Source organism: Molothrus ater, unplaced genomic scaffold (genome assembly GCF_012460135.2).
Source record: "Molothrus ater isolate BHLD 08-10-18 breed brown headed cowbird unplaced genomic scaffold, BPBGC_Mater_1.1 matUn_MA636, whole genome shotgun sequence".
Lineage (NCBI taxonomy): Eukaryota > Metazoa > Chordata > Aves > Passeriformes > Icteridae > Molothrus > Molothrus ater.
In genome coordinates this window covers 25,885-43,115 of record NW_023416518.1, presented here as the reverse complement: position 1 = coordinate 43,115, position 17,231 = coordinate 25,885, and the positions used below count along the sequence as shown (strand labels likewise).

The 17,231-nt window shown below is 41.7% G+C and overlaps 1 long non-coding RNA gene across 1 annotated transcript; it reads right to left on the bottom strand.

Annotated features, from left to right (window-relative positions):
- Positions 1-1,594: 1,594 nt before the first annotated feature.
- On the bottom strand, positions 1,595-6,217 carry LOC118700294 (uncharacterized). Its single transcript, XR_004982266.2, has 2 exons — positions 5,520-6,217; positions 1,595-5,370 (listed from the first exon to the last, which is right to left on the bottom strand). It is a non-coding gene; the product is annotated as an uncharacterized LOC118700294 (long non-coding RNA).
- Positions 6,218-17,231: the final 11,014 nt, after the last annotated feature.

Genomic DNA, 17,231 nt, shown 5'->3' with positions numbered 1-17,231 from the left:
TGGTATTGTTTTCTATCATTTTTACCAACAGAAATATTTTTCCCTGACACCTATGGAAAAGACCTATGTTTACTCAACAGTGCGGCATCAGTACATTGTTTAGAATGATTTCAACATGGTCCCAAACATATCGGACAGCTAGACAGCAGAGGTTAGCAACAGGGAATGGGAATAACTTCTGAACCGTTTCAGTAGATTTCCCAGGAAGGGAAAATTGCTTTCTGCCACTGCAAATTTTCCCAGAGATTTTGTCTGGTTAAGAGTTGCATCAAAAGAGTATTTTTGCACAAACCTTGGGGCAAGCTCTGTCTCCGATTTACTAGTGAATGCAAAGAGGGTGAAAGTGCTGCTTCAAAGCCCTCTGTGTGCTTTCTGTACCAAGAGGGGGGGTGACCCCAGAAATAAGTTTTGATCTCTCTTCAGAACACAAGGCATGTCATCACCTCATTCATCTTCTTCTGGGACTCATAGCATCTTAAGACTAAGAAGCTCTCTTGCTTGCTGAAGTGCGTTCAGCAAAAAAACCTTGTCTCATCAGCAAATTTGAACACAACTACAGTCGAGTCAATTCCAATGCTGGCAGGGCAATACTCTACCCCACTAGTAACACGCCACTATTAGAAGACTGTGTAAAACTATTTTTGTACAAAGTAATCGGAGGGAAAAATAGAATTGGGAAGAACTGCACATTGTTCTGGAAAAAAGTCTCCTGCCTCAGTCTTACAGACATCATTTGCTGGTATCATTTTTAATAGTTGGGGCTTTTTAAATTTTGTAGAAGAAAAAATATTACTGCACCTTTATGTTTCCTTAATAGAAGTACAGCCATTTCTTAATAGATTAGAAGTAAGCCATTTGAATATGTACAAATGGTCTTTTCAAATACATATGCTATAGCACACTGTGAAAGTAATCTAAAGGTTTAAAAAGATTTTGGAAGAAAGTAAGTCTAAGGTGATAGAAGAAGAAGAAGAAGAAAACAGCAGTTTTCTTCTGGTGAAAAAAAAACAAACGGAGGACCTTGTACAGTGGAGATGTATTATTTGACTTCCTGAAAAACTGAGTAGGTTTGCTATTGCCAATGGTTTTCATTAGGAAGGAAGAGATTCCTTTGGCAAAAAAACCCCTTCAAATTGACTTGACAAAAATGTTATGACACTTAACTTCACCAATCCTGAAGAAAAATTCTCATCACTTGATCTGGAAATCATGATGGTAATGGAGACAAGGATGTCTAAGCCATGCCATCAGGAACATAAAAAAGCATTAGAATGCAGGTAAGACTGAGCTCCTGAACTAGTGTGAAGAGAATGCAACAAAGACATTTTCCTTTAAGAGTCTTCAGGATGGAAGGCAGAGCAAATTTTTTCACGGGAAGTATTTCTGAATAGAATGAATCTTCAAAATAACATTGTTTTCCAAAACCTGTTTACAGTATCTCTTACCATGATACACAGTTCCTATGAATAGAAAAAGCAAAGCACTTTTTTCCAAACTGTTGTGCACTCTTAAGCAATCTACAATAAAAATAGTATTTTTTCATGCTGGGAATGATGTTAATTACAAAAAAAGCCTTGTAGCACACTTGGCACTGTAGCCTCTTGATTAGCATAGCTTTTTATTCATCAAACACGTTTCACATTGACTATTTTTCTCTTTTAAATAACGGCGTCTTTGTACTTATGCAGCATCCATGAAGAATTTCTTGGGTGTTATTTTGTACCTGATCCTAAATGGCAGGTTCTGCATTCTGCCATCTGTCTAGCTTTGCCATTTGATGCAGCTTCTGAGAGGTATTTTCAGAATCGAGGACTACTTGCAAGAATGATGCTAAATCCATGCATTTTACTCCTTGGTTAATGCAAAACTATTTTTCCTTTACAGATCAATGAGAACAGGAAAATAATGATGGTGAGTTCAATCCTTAGAGTAATACAAAGAGGACTATTATCATCATTAGAAACCAAGCAAGGTGTATTTATTGCACATGCAGTATACTCACTAATGCAAATTACCCTGTAAATTCAAAAGGAATCTGTATCATAGGAGTGGATGGAATGTTTCTATTGATATTTTGCTTAAAGCAGAAAATTAATTCTTTTGACAGCCAACTCATGATTGCAAGCTCACTTTCAACTACAGCTTTCAAACAGATGAAACGTGTCTGTTTATAAAACGATACAGTACAGTACACAATAGCAAGTCAGGTCATAGACATTCAAAAGAAAAAAACAGATCAAAGGACACATTCATTCCCATCTACAAGCCCTCAAGAGTGTACAGGTCAAATGTCCCCAGAAAACTAGGCTGGTGGCGCAAATTCTCTATGTTGGCACCAGCAGAAGCAGCTGCTATCTTTATAGGATGCAATCTTGCTTACATCACCCTTCAGAGCAATCTTCTGTACCCCTGCCCAATACACCTTCTGCTCTATTCCTTGGACTTCACATTTGCATTTCTACAGAGTCCTGTCCTGCAAACTGACTCAAAGTTCAGGTAATAGATTTCCAAGATTTAGAAATGTTGTGTGAGGTTTATTTATTTCATATTTCCTTCCATCTAAGCAAACTGTAACTTTCGGAAGTGAAATATTTCGAGTATGTCACGTGTATTTTAATGTTAGCTCTGCTTCACATTCAAACTTCTCACAGACCCCTGTGATGCCTTGCTGCAAAAATATATAGCTGCCAAGAGTGGTTGTGGGAAGTTAGAATTGCCAGAAAACCATACAAACAATCTAACAATAGAGCCTTGGATTTCTGAATATAATTGCACCATGTAAAGTCAAAATATAATATTTAAATGATTTTATATAATGATGAGTGTGGGCTAGAGAGAATCCAGATAGAATTTTATTTTTTTAAACAGTTCCGGGAAAAACATGGCCTTGACTTGGAAGTATAGCACGAAATATTTTTATACAGCATGAGTTCTCATTACCTAATCATATGATTTGTAGACCTGAATTGGAAACCAGGAAATAAACAAAGAAAAATATTCAAGCTATAAAAGATGGGAGTTTAAAATTTTCTTTGTATTTCTGATTAAAGCTATTAGGTAGCTAAATGGTCACCCATGATTTTAAAAAGCATCTGGACATTAAAAATAGGTAAATTTCTGCGGGACTTGGATGTCAGCTATTCCTGAAAAGCTTTATTTCACCGCTTTCCAACCCTGAATCAATCCACTTAAACGCAGCTGTATTTCAGATGCTCAGTGGAACTGTCCATGTAATGCATATAGTTGACAAATAGTCTGCAGAAAAAGCTAGATCCATTTGAAGATCTTTTTCTGTAAATGGTATTCACGTTATTTGTACAAACACACAGATGGGATTTCTGCTGTCTTCTTCAGGCCACTTCCTCCAGAGAGCTCTCCATCAAATCTCTCTAGTTCTACTCTTCTGGTGATCCAAAGTCAGCACTGGGATGGTCCAAGTGCATGAATTACTGTCTGCTAGAGGTGCACCCCGAGGGCTTCTGTGTGCAGCATCACGTGAGCCCTACTAATGTCACCCTGTTGGTATAAACTGAGCTAGCTGGACCTTAAGGGACAAGATTGTGCACTGATATTGTAATAGAAATTAGGTACTAAGAAGGAGGCTGGAAGATTTAAATATTTCTGCCTCCAGCTTAAGCAACACTAAATCTTGGTCTTTATCTGAAAAACTAGGTGAATTAGCCTATTTGGCATTCCTATGCCAAAAATGTCAGTAATACAACAAGAACCGTCAAAAGAGTAACAATTCCAATCATTACTTTGTAAAAATAATTCATTGGAAGAAGTCGGGAAGAAGGATGAAACATGCCAATATCCTACCCTGAGAATCATTCTGTTGATTTGCACAGGTTTCTTATTATATACCCATCTAATGCATTGGACATGCATGCTTGTGATGACACAAATACTTGCAAAGCTTACCAGATAAACCATGTTCTCTTCAGACAGCAAAACATTGCTTGATGGTTGTGTTTGCTAATTACATTTAGACTCAATGTTCTTAAAGGTCTTTTCCAACCAAAGTGATTCCATCATTCTCTAAATCGCAGATCCTGCTTGTCTTGGTTTAGGGCAAATTTGGCAGCAATCCTCAAGAAGGGGTGATTTATTAAAAATATTGATCTAGTACTGATATCCAACTGTGACGGACCAAGGCTCTCTAACAGTTCAAAATTAGAAAGTGTATGTTTATTGCAACACTGGGCAGCGTGCGGGATAGCTCCCAAATACACACTGTGATTTAGAGGTGATAACAGAGTCTTTTTATCTATACAAGTATTGAATACCCAAAAGACAAATACATATTCATAATTTAGGTACATCCCATCATTCCTCACTTCGTATGGTAATTAGTTCAAAAGCTATTAAGCACACGTAGTTTGTTCCTCAAAATGAATCGGTGGTCCCTTTCATGGGGAGGGGTTCCAAAATGAGGAAATAAATGAAGTCTTCCTGGTTCTGAACTTTCTACATTTTCAATGCAAATATGACAAATGAACCCATTGGTAGAACTCCCATTCCCCATCTTCAATTGGTTTCAGAACAGAGGTGGCCTACAATTGTCTTATGTTCCTAAAAGCTATTTATGAGTTTCTATATTCTTCATGATAAACCCAGCTAAGCAAACATGATGTTGACAAGCAATCAATTATTAGTTAACTACTAACTCTTAACTTCAACAAGGCCTACCTATTTATTTTGATAAACTCTAATAAGGCTTATCTCTAACTAAAACCTCAGCTCCTCTAAAATCCCTAAATTTCTTTAAAGTTTATGTCTCAGGGGGCCCCTCCCAGAAAGCCCACCTACACGGCCCCTCCCCTCAACTGGTCTGGGAAACATTTCCTCTGAGAGAAGTGGAAAAAATCTGTTTATTTACCAGGGAAAGCACCCCCCAGCACAAAAAATGAACAATACCAGATGACAAAACTCAATTGCCGCTCTGAAGAGACAACAAATTCAGAAAGTCTCTCCTGTGGATGCTTGCTCTGTTATCAATCCCTCCGGCACTAGGAAAGGCTGCTGCCCAGAGTAGGCCCCCATAGGCCACAAAGTGCAAGCTCTCAGTGCTCTCCAGGTCCCAGTCTGGAGCAGGTTTGAACAGTTCCAAGAAAAGGGAAAGAAAAAAGACAGTCCAGGGAAAACTCTGCCTCAGCCAGCTAAACCAACTGAAAAGCAAAGAACACTCTGTTCTGCTCCATCAGTGCCCAGACAACACAGTGCAGCACAGAATGTGGAGCAGTGTTGCTTTTAGAAGAGTGAGTGCAGCCTGTGATAACAAACTCCGTACTTCTTCTTCTCCCCACCTTTGCTCTCAGAAGCAGTCTTGAAGGCAGAGAATATAATATCCAGCATTAACAGAACAGATGGCTGGGGATACAAGCATCATAAAGTCACCCTAGGACACTGCTCTACTGAGATATGTCACCAGACTATGCTAAGACAAAGTTTTGGAACTGCTAATTAAAATTCTACTATCACAGTGAAGCTGAGGAGGAAACACAGCTCACTCCAGTTACCTTGTGGCATGCCAATACTTCCTTTCAATCACAATGGTTTTCGTCTTTAAGTCCGTGACATCACAGGCATAATTCAACATCTTTTGGGCAGGAAGGAAGATATTCTTCTTCTCATTATACTGATGGGTAAGCTGAAATGCAAAGCAGTTAATTCAAAGTGAAACAGCGATAAAGTCAATAGTAAAACTCACCACAGTTTTGTTTACCAACCCAAGTCCTTACGATCCCAAAATACAAGAACAGCTGTAAAAGCCTTGTGGTTTCTTAATTTTTTCCTATACCTACATGGGAGGGTAAGGGATAAATGATCCCAAACAATGGTAATCCACAACAAAGCATTCTTGACATCATATTCAGCTTTTGCATAGCGAGCTCTTCACCTGATCAAGTTATTCCATTGCAATAGTTTGGGGAGTATCTTAGAGGGCTGCCTGTTGTTGGTTTAAACCATCTTGATCATTCAGGAACCCAGTAGCAATGAGAAAGTTCAAAATAAGATAGTGCTACACATTGATTTTCCTATATGACAGACATATTTCTACAAGACAGAAGGCTGACCTAATGCTTCCCTACAACATGGCTGAAGTGGCATCCTGTTCCCCATAGGTTTTTCAGTTTAATTTTAGCAGCTTTCTTACTAGATTAATGAGCTGAACTAACTCAAAAAGGAATCAGATAAGTGCCAGAGCTTTAAAACAAACAACAACAACAACAACGAAAAAGATGCAAAATGGTGATTTGTGGGTGCGTTTGAAAACAGAAATTTTTTTGTATTTTTCATAGAGACATGGCATTCTCTAGAATGATATTGCTCCAACGGTTTGAGTTTGGTTTTCTTTTTCCCCCTCAATTGTAAATGTTATGCATTCTTTTTGGCCATTTCAGTAAATAGATTTTCTGATACGTGTGAAAGACAGTCTAAAGTTCCCCTCATTTGCCTCACGACCATTCCCAGGACAGACACTGGGACCCTAAAGACACCGATGGGAATTCTGGCCTGCCAGTAATGGATGAACACCAAAAATCCTGAGGCCCCTGAGCAGAATTCTGGCCTGCCAAGTGATTGTTCACAGCTGTGTCTTCAGTGACTGCTTCTAGCAGGGCCTGCCAAAGGGCGACCCGGCCTATATGCTTGCACCTGCTTCACGACAATAGACCAGGAATTTTCCCACCTCTTGGCCAGATGAACTTGCTGGGGCAACTTGGTAGCCCCCCCATGGAAAATCCTTCATCTCCACTACCAGCGTGAGGCACCGAGGTTGAAGCCCCCCTACCAAGGACTGAGACTGAGACACCTGTAATTCTGATGCAGGGGTGCTGGCCTGACTGAAGCAGGATGCCTGCTGAGTGTTGCCTACAGATGTGTTCACCGGACCTAGACTGGTTTCCCCCAGAAAGCAGTCCTGAAACAGTGGGTCCCACTCACTGCTGATACTGACTTATCCTGCTGAGAACATGGACTGTCTGTACCCGTCTTCAATATCTCTTTCCCCCTCAGCAATTTCAATAGACTTCTTCTTCTTCTTGATTGTATCTCAGCCATTTCAAGATTCTGTTTCCCCCCTCAGCAATGGACTATAATAGAACCTTGAGTTAACCAGGACTTTGAGATCTTCCCAACGTGACTAGGCAAACTCTATCGGCTGGACTAAGAGGACTTAGTCTCTCCATGTTTGGTAGCTATACTCCTCTCTCTTTCTCCCCCTCTTTTTTATTCTTTTCCTCTCCCTGATTCCTTTCAGGCATTTGCTGTGGTCATTCTATAAAGGTGCATTTGTTTGGATTGATACTGCAATCCCCTTTCCAGGTTGTCTGTTGCACTCCGAGATCAGTTAACCAACCAACCAGTTAACCAACCCCTTGGTATCAGCGGATCGTGACGATACCTTCTTTCAAGCTGACATTGGTTCTAGTCCATATAAGCACACTGGTAGGTAAAAGTAGACTCTAAAAGATAACATTCAAAATGTATTTCCCTTGTCTTCCCATTAAAGCAAGTGAAGAAAGCAGACAGGAGGTCTTCAGATAACATGCTATGCAAATTGAAAAGATTCTGTCCTTATTTGAAGCAACTGAGAAACTCACACAATGAAATACAGTTCAGACAGATCGAAGGGTCACAGATGATGTCAAATCTGTACTTTCAATGTTTGAATGAAGCAAGATTTCTTGAAGTACAATCCTATAAAATGAAGGTGAGTTTGCAGAAGCAATTGAACTGGGTCTGTTTTATAAACACAATGTTTTCTAAGTAACTGAGGATTCAGGAAGGCAACCTTGGAATTTAAAGGATTTAGAAAGATACAAATACCAAGACTGGCAGTTCATTAGCTTTAACAGTCTCTTCAAATAAGATCTATTTTTAACTTCTTCTTGTAGTAGGTCTGAAGACATTAGGAATGATGCAATAAAACAAAACAAACAACAAACCAAAACAAAACCAAAACAGCTTTCTCAAAAAGCTTGGAGAAACCAGAGAAATTATGATTTTTAGGGGTTAAGTAGTCCTTTAAAAGTTGTCTCTGGGAAAAGAGATAAAAAACCACTAATTGACTGTGGAGTATATTCCAAACCTGTCCTGAAGCATGTAAGGGACAAGAGCCTGTAATAAAACTACTATGCTGGGTTCATCTGTTAAAAGCATTCCAGAATGGTTGAAATTATCAATCACATAATGTGGGATTAAAAAAAAAAAAAAAAAAAAAGAAAAAAAGAAAAAGAAAAAAGAAGAAAGCATAGAGAAAAAAATATTTTGAACATGTTTTCCCATTCCCAGATGGCATAACAGCTTTATTTCATTTTGTTCCTAAGACTGATTAATAGCTTATGAAGTGTTTTACAATTGAGAGTGAGAGTGTTCACACTAACCATACAATTTGGATGGATCTCTTTTACTTTGCACAGCAGCAGATACGGTTTAGCACTCCACAGTTCAGTCCCCGAAAGTGAATGGGTGTGGCAGATTTAACCTAACTGGCCAGTCCACCAGAATGCTTAATTATCTTGGAAAATGCTTTGCTCTGTCTCATTATCTGGACATGTCTCTCTAGCTCCGCTTTGAGCTCCTTGATCTTTCATCTACAGGATGAGATCCAATTTAGCTTAGCAAGGACATAGCCTTTCAAAACCACATCTTTTATCTTCTGCATTCATACAAGTACATTTCTACTGCAGGGAACCCTGTGGAAGATCCTAGTTGTTTTGTTTCTCAGATAGTTGTTGCATAAAAGAGCTCTTCTTTTAATTTTTTCCCTGCTAAAGTATAGGCTCTGTACTTAACTGATTGTGATGCTAACTCATTATCATCTATTCTTCAGTCGTACAGAGTAGGCAGCAAAGTTTTCTTCTGAAGACATTCATTTAATGAGAAATGCTGAAGGTCTGACTTTAGTTGCAAAGGTCACTGATTGACCGGTTGCAAAATTGTTAAGTCTAGTAAGAGCAGGAAAAGTGTGCTGTTGCTGTGCCTGTAAATGTCGTGTCAGCTGCTGTTGGGATAAAAAGCATGAGCATAAGAAAAGATATCTGCATGGATAGAAAAGAAATTTGTTGTGATTTCTGCACAAGAGGAAGTATGAAGCACTTATTTCAGTGGCTAAGACAGTATCATCATTGGGCCAGTTCTCTTCAACATCTTTTGAACAACCTGGACACAGCACTTGAAGGAATATTAAGACAGTTTGCCAAAGACACTAAATTGGGAGGAGCTGTGAACTAACTCCCTTGAGGGCACAGAGACCTTGCAGAGAGATCTTGCCAAATAGGAGAGATGGGCAATTCTTGCTGGCCGGGAGTCTATGCACAAATCACAAAAGGGGCGGGACTGCTGGGGACGGCGTCTCAAGCTGGTTTTTTTCCAGCATCAGTCTCATGACATGGTGATGACAATGGGAAGCTGCCAGCAGCTCACGTCCCCAGCAGCAGACAAAGAACTTAATGTTACAACTTACTTGAAAAGTTTTTTGACCAATCACACAAAGCAAAAGCATATTGACAGTACTTCTGTCCAATCACTATAAAGACATGTACCTGGGCTTAGAACGATGCTCGCTTCTTTCGAATAAAAGACCTGCTTGTAAGCCTTAAGATACAACGCACAGAGCTCCATTATTAAGCTTAGAACTACCTAACATCGCGCTAGATATACTTTGCTGTAGCTTAGGGAGTTATTCTAGACAAGCATTAATACACAGACCATTGTTCCATTTGTCCTTACTTTTCTACTTCTCATCTAATTTTTCTGCTGACAAACCTTATGACTACTGCTTAGCTCCAATGACAGTTCTGCTGTCTCTGAGGCCTTCCTTTTGCAGCTTTCCCAAACCCCTCTGTTTTTGAGGATTCCCACAGGCAATCACCAACCAGATGGAGTGGAACAAGGGCAAGTGCTGGATTCAGCACCTGCAACAGGGCAATCCTGGTGGGTGTATAGACTGGGGAGGGAGCAAGAGGCTGGGAGAAGCACTGCAGAAAGGGACCCAGGCTCCTGGCCAATGGCAAGCTGAATGTGCATCAGCAGTGCCCTGGCAGCCAGGAGGGCCAAGCCTGTCCTGGGGTGCATCAAGCACAGTATCACCAGCTGGGCAAGGAAGGGGATTGTCTTGCTCTGCTCTGCTCTGCTCTGCTCTGCTCTGCTCTGCTCTTCTCTGCTCTGCTCTGCTCTGCTCTGCTCTGCTCTGCTCTGCTCTGGGGCGGAATCACCTTGGTATTAGAAAGTCCTCAAATGAGGTCTACAAAGACAGGACTCAAAGAAATGGCATGCAGCTGAGTCAGGGGAGGTTTAGGTTGGGTATCCGGAAAAAGTTTTTAACCAGAGAATGGCTGGGCACTGGAAGAGTCTTTCCAGGGAGTGGTCACACCATCACACCTGTCTGAGTTTGGGACATTGCTCTCAGGCATATGGTGTGATTCTCAAGGATGGCCCCAGGCAGGGCCAGGAGTTGGACTGATGATGATCCTGATGGGGTCCTTCCAATTCAACAGATTCAATGACTCAATGGTTCTGTCCTGGCCACTCAAGGTATATTGCTTGGTCTCATCAGATTTTGATCTGCTCTTGTTGGTCAGACTTTGTCCCTACTGGCTAATGATATTTATCACAAAAGACAAAGTGCCTTTTCTCAATTTTCTCAAGCAATTGGAACATGCGCCTTAGAATCCTAAAAAAGTCTTTTCTTTGAAACAACACTGTAGTGTTTTTCAGTGCCCAGTAGTCTTTCCAGATCTTAAGGAGAAAGAAGGCAAAATGAGGGGACGTATTACAATGAATGATTGTCAATTTTCCGGTTCTTTAGCAGTATATTTGTACTTCCACTATTCTTTGCTGTAAAATCATGGTTTTCTATAGTATCCAATTTTCTAGCAAGACACATTTCTGCAACTGAGCCCATCAGTCATTGTGAAAATATATTGTCAAAAGTACAAAACATATGAATAGGCAGTGACAAGTGAGGGAAAAAAGAAGTATGAGAAGCAGCTGCATGATACTAAAGTGAGACAAGAAGGAGGAGAAGGTGCTCCAGTTGACACAGCAAAGAATCCCCCACAGTCCCTGGAGGACATCATCATCAAGCAGGTTGTCTCCCAGCAGTCCCTGGAGAACCGTGGAGGAACACAATGGAGCTCGTGTTCCTGTTGCACAGCAGGTGAATGTGCTTTGAAGGAAGCTGCAGCTTGTGGAGGGAGGGAGGGCCAGAAAAGCATCCTTGACCTCTTGGAAGAGTGGAAGAGTAAGTGCAAATCTTAAACAGCTGCTAACTCTAATCTATTCTCTTTCCACTTCTTGTCTTAGGTAAGTAAGAAGACAACCCAAGAATTAGAAGCCTAAATTCTTTTGCTCGAGGCTCCCATTCTTTCTGCCATTCTCTTAAAATTTAGTTTGAAGTAAAACTCATGATAAAGTTCTTAAGGCTTGATGTTCAGGCTTGTTTCAGAAAATAGGGAGTGCAAATAACTCTTGTCACTGTCATTTTTTTCATAGAAGGAAAAAAGGGAAATTACTGGTTTTCAAGGACTTACAGAAATCCATTGGTAACGGTGGTGAGACTGAAGAGTTTAATTAATCTGAAAAGAGAATGTCGTGGAGCTACCTCAGCGCTGTACAAGTTTTTTTACCAGGAAGTCTAGACTTTTAAACAGACTAAGGACACAATAGTTATCTCTGGGAATATTTTAGTATGTATAGTACATTCATCTTTAAGTAGTTCTATCTGTTTGACAGTTATGACTTAGGCTTTAAATTTGATGTGAAAAGAAATATTTGTGATTCAGATCATTTCCATTTCTGAAGCATTTCAGTTGTTGACTGTTTTTGCTGTCTCCTGAGGGCGGGAAAATAGTCTTTGTACCAATACTGAAACAAACTAGATGGAAAAATTTGTTTTCCTCATTCTTTTCTGTCTATTTGAACAGGCACAGCAGCAAGACCACTGCTATGCGTCTGAGTGGCCCTTCCACTCCTGGAGGACAAACTTGTAGTGGCTAGTATGTTATTTGCACACATTTCTGATGCCGGCTGTTAACTGTTGTGCAGAAAGATCTGTCAACCTTTTTCACAGGAGGACACTTCTGAATTGCTTCACTTGTCTCTGAAGCAGAGAACTAAGCTGGCACTCCATTTCTGAGATCTTGCTGCGTTAGCCCCCAAACCCATTTCTTTCAAATGCCTTTTACTTTCAACCAAAGCACTTCATTACTTCATGATGTAATCTCTTGTTCTTAATGTTCGGGGGATTGTTTTAGACTGATAAGACCATATTGCAGTAAGCAGGTAGAACATCTATCTTAAGCAGTATCCATCACTTGGCTTTGGTTCATGTATCATAACATCTGCAAGGAATGTCATTTACAATCAATGGATGGGCTGGGGTAACGGGCCACAGGTTTAGGAATCTTTCTCCAATTAATTTTGCGTTAAAATTTAGCTCTTATCATTTCAATTGTGTCTTTATTAAAACAATCATCTATTTATTACCTGTACCACAATGAACTGTGTACCTGTACCACAGTCAACAGGGGTTGAGCATCCTACAACAATTCCAAGAAGAAGAATGGTCTGAGCCCCCAGTGCAGCACATGAAGTCTGTCATCAAGTCAGAGTCCCGCAGGCGTTTTCTCAGCCTGGAGAAGAGCAGACTCTGGGCAAATTGTTAGAGCAGCTCTCCAGTAGCTGAAGACAGCCTACCAGAAGGAGGCAAGTGAGCTACACAAGGGCACGGAGCAATAGGAAAAGTGTGGATGGCTTTTAAACCTGAAGAGTATAGGTTTCCTTTGGCTATTGGGAAGAAATTCCTTGCCAAGATGGTTGGGAGACACTAGAACATGTTGTGGGTGACCAATTCCTGGAAGTGATCAAGGCCAGCTTGAATGGGTCTTTGAGCTTAAGGCGGTCTAGTGGAAGGTGTCCCTGACAATGACATGGTGGGGAGGAGGTAGGTGTATTTAATTCCAAAGCCAACCATTCCATTATTCTATGGTAATCATTCTGTACAGTAGCAGTAAGAAGTTGAAGCTAGAAATAACATATTCATGCTGAGAAACTGCTATCCAATGAGTTGAACTGTTTGGGTCTCACATTTATGTGCCATTTAGCAATACTATATCTAATATCTAGTCCTCGCTCTTTATCATACACGCAAGTATTTTATCATCTTTAACGTTTCTGACATTTGGGAATTTTCTTCCCTTCTCTTTCTTTCTTTCTTTCTTTCTTTCTTTCTTTCTTTCTTTCTTTCTTTCTTTCTTTCTTTCTTTCTTTCTTTCTTTCTTTCTTTCTTTCTTTCTTTCTTTCTTTCTTTCTTTCTTTCTTTCTTTCTTTCTTTCTTTCTTTCTTTCTTTCTTTTTCTTTCTCTCTTTCCTTCTTTCTTTTCTTTCCTTCCCCCACTTCCTTCCTTCACTGCCTTCCTTCCACTATGTCCTTCTTTCTGCCACATCCTTCTGCCACTTCCTTCCCTCCCTCCCTCCACTTTGATGTTAATTTGCAAACTGTCCAGTAGTTACAGGAAATTACTCTTCTTAAATATCATTTTGAAGCTTAGAAATGAATAACAAAATTGTGTCAAACCATGGCATTTAAAAGCCACCTGAAAGTGAGAACTAGCTATTGAAAAGACAAAAATACAAAAATGAAATGATGGAGTGGATGGTTTTAAGGGATATTCTTTGTATTGCTTTGCTACAAATGAGGATCTCAATTTTTACACCTTCTAAAAACACATCTTGAAACTTACTACTTTCCGTGACAAAAATATTTCCAAAACAAGGAAATTGATTTATGCAGATGGAAATATCATCTCCCAAATAGTCATCATCAAGTCCAAAAGATTACCCTGCTTTTACGTAGTAAGATTTATGGAGATTTCTATTCTCACACAAACCAAGAAGAATCTTTCCAATGACTAGAAAATCTTTAAAAGCAAAATAACCTTGAAGAAAAAAGATCCAAAAAAGAGCCGGGAATTAGATACGTCCACACTTGTTACATGTTGGTTACTAATATTGGCTCTAGTTTGTTGGCGAGTACACTTCCCATTCACGCACGCACGCACCCCTCTTCCTCCTGCACACAGATGTGTGATATTGGGTCTCAAAGAATGGACTATTTTCTCTTAGATAGGTTTTGGTTCTCAAAGTCAAAGCGTAGTCTTCCTGGCTCTATTACCAGGATTTTGTTCCGGGAAGGGAATGTGCTTGTGCCTGTTAGAAATGGGGAGGAGGGGACAGAAAGCAAAGCCATTTGAAGACAACCTGCAGCATAACTAAGAAAGTGGGGTGCTTCTTGACTGCACAACAAAAAAAAGATCGGGAGTAAAATGGAGGAAAACTTGAGGTGCTGATAGAGTTTCTCCTTGTGACAGCTTTCAAACGGACAGAAAACAGCACTTCCTCATTCTCCTGCCTTTTCAATTCACATTAACATTGGAAGAAAAGGGGTTTTGGACAACTTTCTTTTGCTTCTTGCCTAACACTCTGCTGACATTCCGTGCAACTTCCAGAAAAAGATCCGGGATGCTTTTTGTACTGGGAGAGTTTCTCCTTGCGAGACCTAGTAGAAAAGCTTTTTGCTAAGATGTAGGCGACAAGAGACGCAGATTCAGAGATACGGAGCTCTCCGAAGGTAAGGACCGCTCCCGGGCGTCTGTCCGCAGAAGCCGTGCTCCGGAGCGCAGTGCGACCGGCACAATGCTCTGTGTGCAAAGAAGCGGCTTCTTCGCCTCCGGGAGACGGAGACCGCGGCCGCGTCTTTAAAAGCGAAGAAAAAAGTCGCACAACATGGGGATTGTGTGTGCAGCTCTCAAACCTAAAGAAAACAGTACCTTACCACTCTCCGGCCTTTTCCATTCACATTACCACCCAAAAGAAGGAGTTTTGGACAACTTTCTTTTGCTTCTTGCTAAACACACTGCAGACCTCCGTGCAACTTCTAGAACAAGAGCGGAGATGCTTTCCATACTGGCACAGTTGGTCCTTGCAAGACATAGTAAAAAAGCTTTTTGCTAAGTTTTATGCGACCAGAGAGGCAGAAGGCAGAGTAAAGAGCTCTCTGAAACTAAGCCCCCTGCCAGGGCGTCTTTCGTCAGAAGCCGCTCTCCGGAGATCACCGCCACCGGCACAATGCTCTGTGCGCGAAGAAGCCGCTTCTTCGCCTCCGGGAGATGGAGAGAACGGCCGCTTCCCAAAGGCGAAGATGCAAGCCGCAGCACACAGATATAGCATGTGCAGCTTTGAAATTGATAGAAACGAGTACATTAGCATTCCCCTGCCGTTTCATTCACGTTATATTCGAATAAAAGGAGATTTGGGACACTATCTTTTTCATCTTCTTAAACACTCTGCAGTCCTCTGTGCAACTTTTAGAAGAAGATCGGGGATGTTTTCTTTCCTGGCAGAGTTTCTCCTTGCAAGATATGCTGGAAAAGCTTTTTGCTGAGTGTAGAGCGGCAAGACACGCAGAAGACGCAGATACGCAGCTCTCCGAAGCTAAGTGCCGGTCCCGGGCTTCTTTCGGCACAAACCGCTCTCAGGAGCTCCCTGCACTCGCCACAATGCTCTGTGTGCGAAGAAGCCGCTTCTTCGCCTCCGGGAGAATCGGCGAGCGGCAGCTTCCCAAAGGCGAAGATGCAAGCTGCAGCACACAGGCACAGTGTGGGCAGCCTTCAGACTTAGAGAAAACAGTACTTTACCACTCTCCTGCCTTTTCCATGGTTATTCTATTGGAAAAGAACGAGTTTTGGACAACTACCTTTCATTCTTGCCAAACGCTTTGCAGACCCCCGTGCAAGCTTTAGAACAAGATTTTGGATGTTTTCTTTCCTGGCAGAGTTTCTCCTTGCAAGATATGCTGGAAAAGCTTTTTGCTGAGTGTAGAGCGGCAAGACACGCAGAAGACGCAGATACGCAGCTCTCCGAAGCTAAGTGCCGGTCCCGGGCTTCTTTCGGCACAAACCGCTCTCAGGAGCTCCCTGCGCTCGCCACAATGCTCTGTGTGCGAAGAAGCCGCTTCTTCGCCTCCGGGAGAATCGGCGAGCGGCAGCTTCCCAAAGGCGAAGATGCAAGCTGCAGCACACAGGCACAGTGTGGGCAGCATTCAGACTTAGAGAAAACAGTACTTTACCACTCTCCTGCCTTTTCCATGGTTATTCTATTGGAAAAGAACGAGTTTTGGACAACTACCTTTCATTCTTGCCAAACGCTTTGCAGACCCCCGTGCAAGCTTTAGAACAAGATTTTGGATGTTTTCTTTCCTGGCAGAGTTTCTCCTTGCAAGATATGGTGGAAAAGCTTTTTGCTGAGTGTAGAGCGGCAAGACACGCAGAAGACGCAGATACGCAGCTCTCCGAAGCTAAGTGCCGGTTCCGGGCTTCTTTCGGCACAAACCGCTCTCAGGAGCTCCCTGCGCTCGCCACAATGCTCTGTGTGCGAAGAAGCCGCTTCTTCGCCTGCGGGAGAATCGGCGAGCGGCAGCTTCCCAAAGGCGAAGATGCAAGCTGCAGCACACAGGCACAGTGTGGGCAGCCTTCAGACTTAGAGAAAACAGTACTTTACCACTCTCCTGCCTTTTCCATGGTTATTCTATTGGAAAAGAACGAGTTTTGGACAACTACCTTTCATTCTTGCCAAACGCTTTGCAGACCCCCGTGCAAGCTTTAGAACAAGATTTTGGATGTTTTCTTTCCTGGCAGAGTTTCTCCTTGCAAGATATGGTGGAAAAGCTTTTTGCTGAGTGTAGAGCGGCAAGACACGCAGAAGACGCAGATACGCAGCTCTCCGAAGCTAAGTGCCGGTCCCGGGCTTCTTTCGGCACAAACCGCTCTCAGGAGCTCCCTGCGCTCGCCACAATGCTCTGTGTGCGAAGAAGCCGCTTCTTCGCCTGCGGGAGAATCGGCGAGCGGCAGCTTCCCAAAGGCGAAGATGCAAGCTGCAGCACACAGGCACAGTGTGGGCAGCCTTCAGACTTAGAGAAAACAGTACTTTACCACTCTCCTGCCTTTTCCATGGTTTTTATATTGGAAAAGAACGAGTTTTGGACAACTACCTTTCATTCTTGCCAAACTCTTTGCAGACCCCCGTGCAAGCTTTAGAACAAGATTTTGGATGTTTTCTTTCCTGGCAGAGTTTCTCCTTGCAAGATATGGTGGAAAAGCTTTTTGCTGAGTGTAGAGCGGCAAGACACGCAGAAGACGCAGATACGCAGCTCTCCGAAGCTAAGTGCCG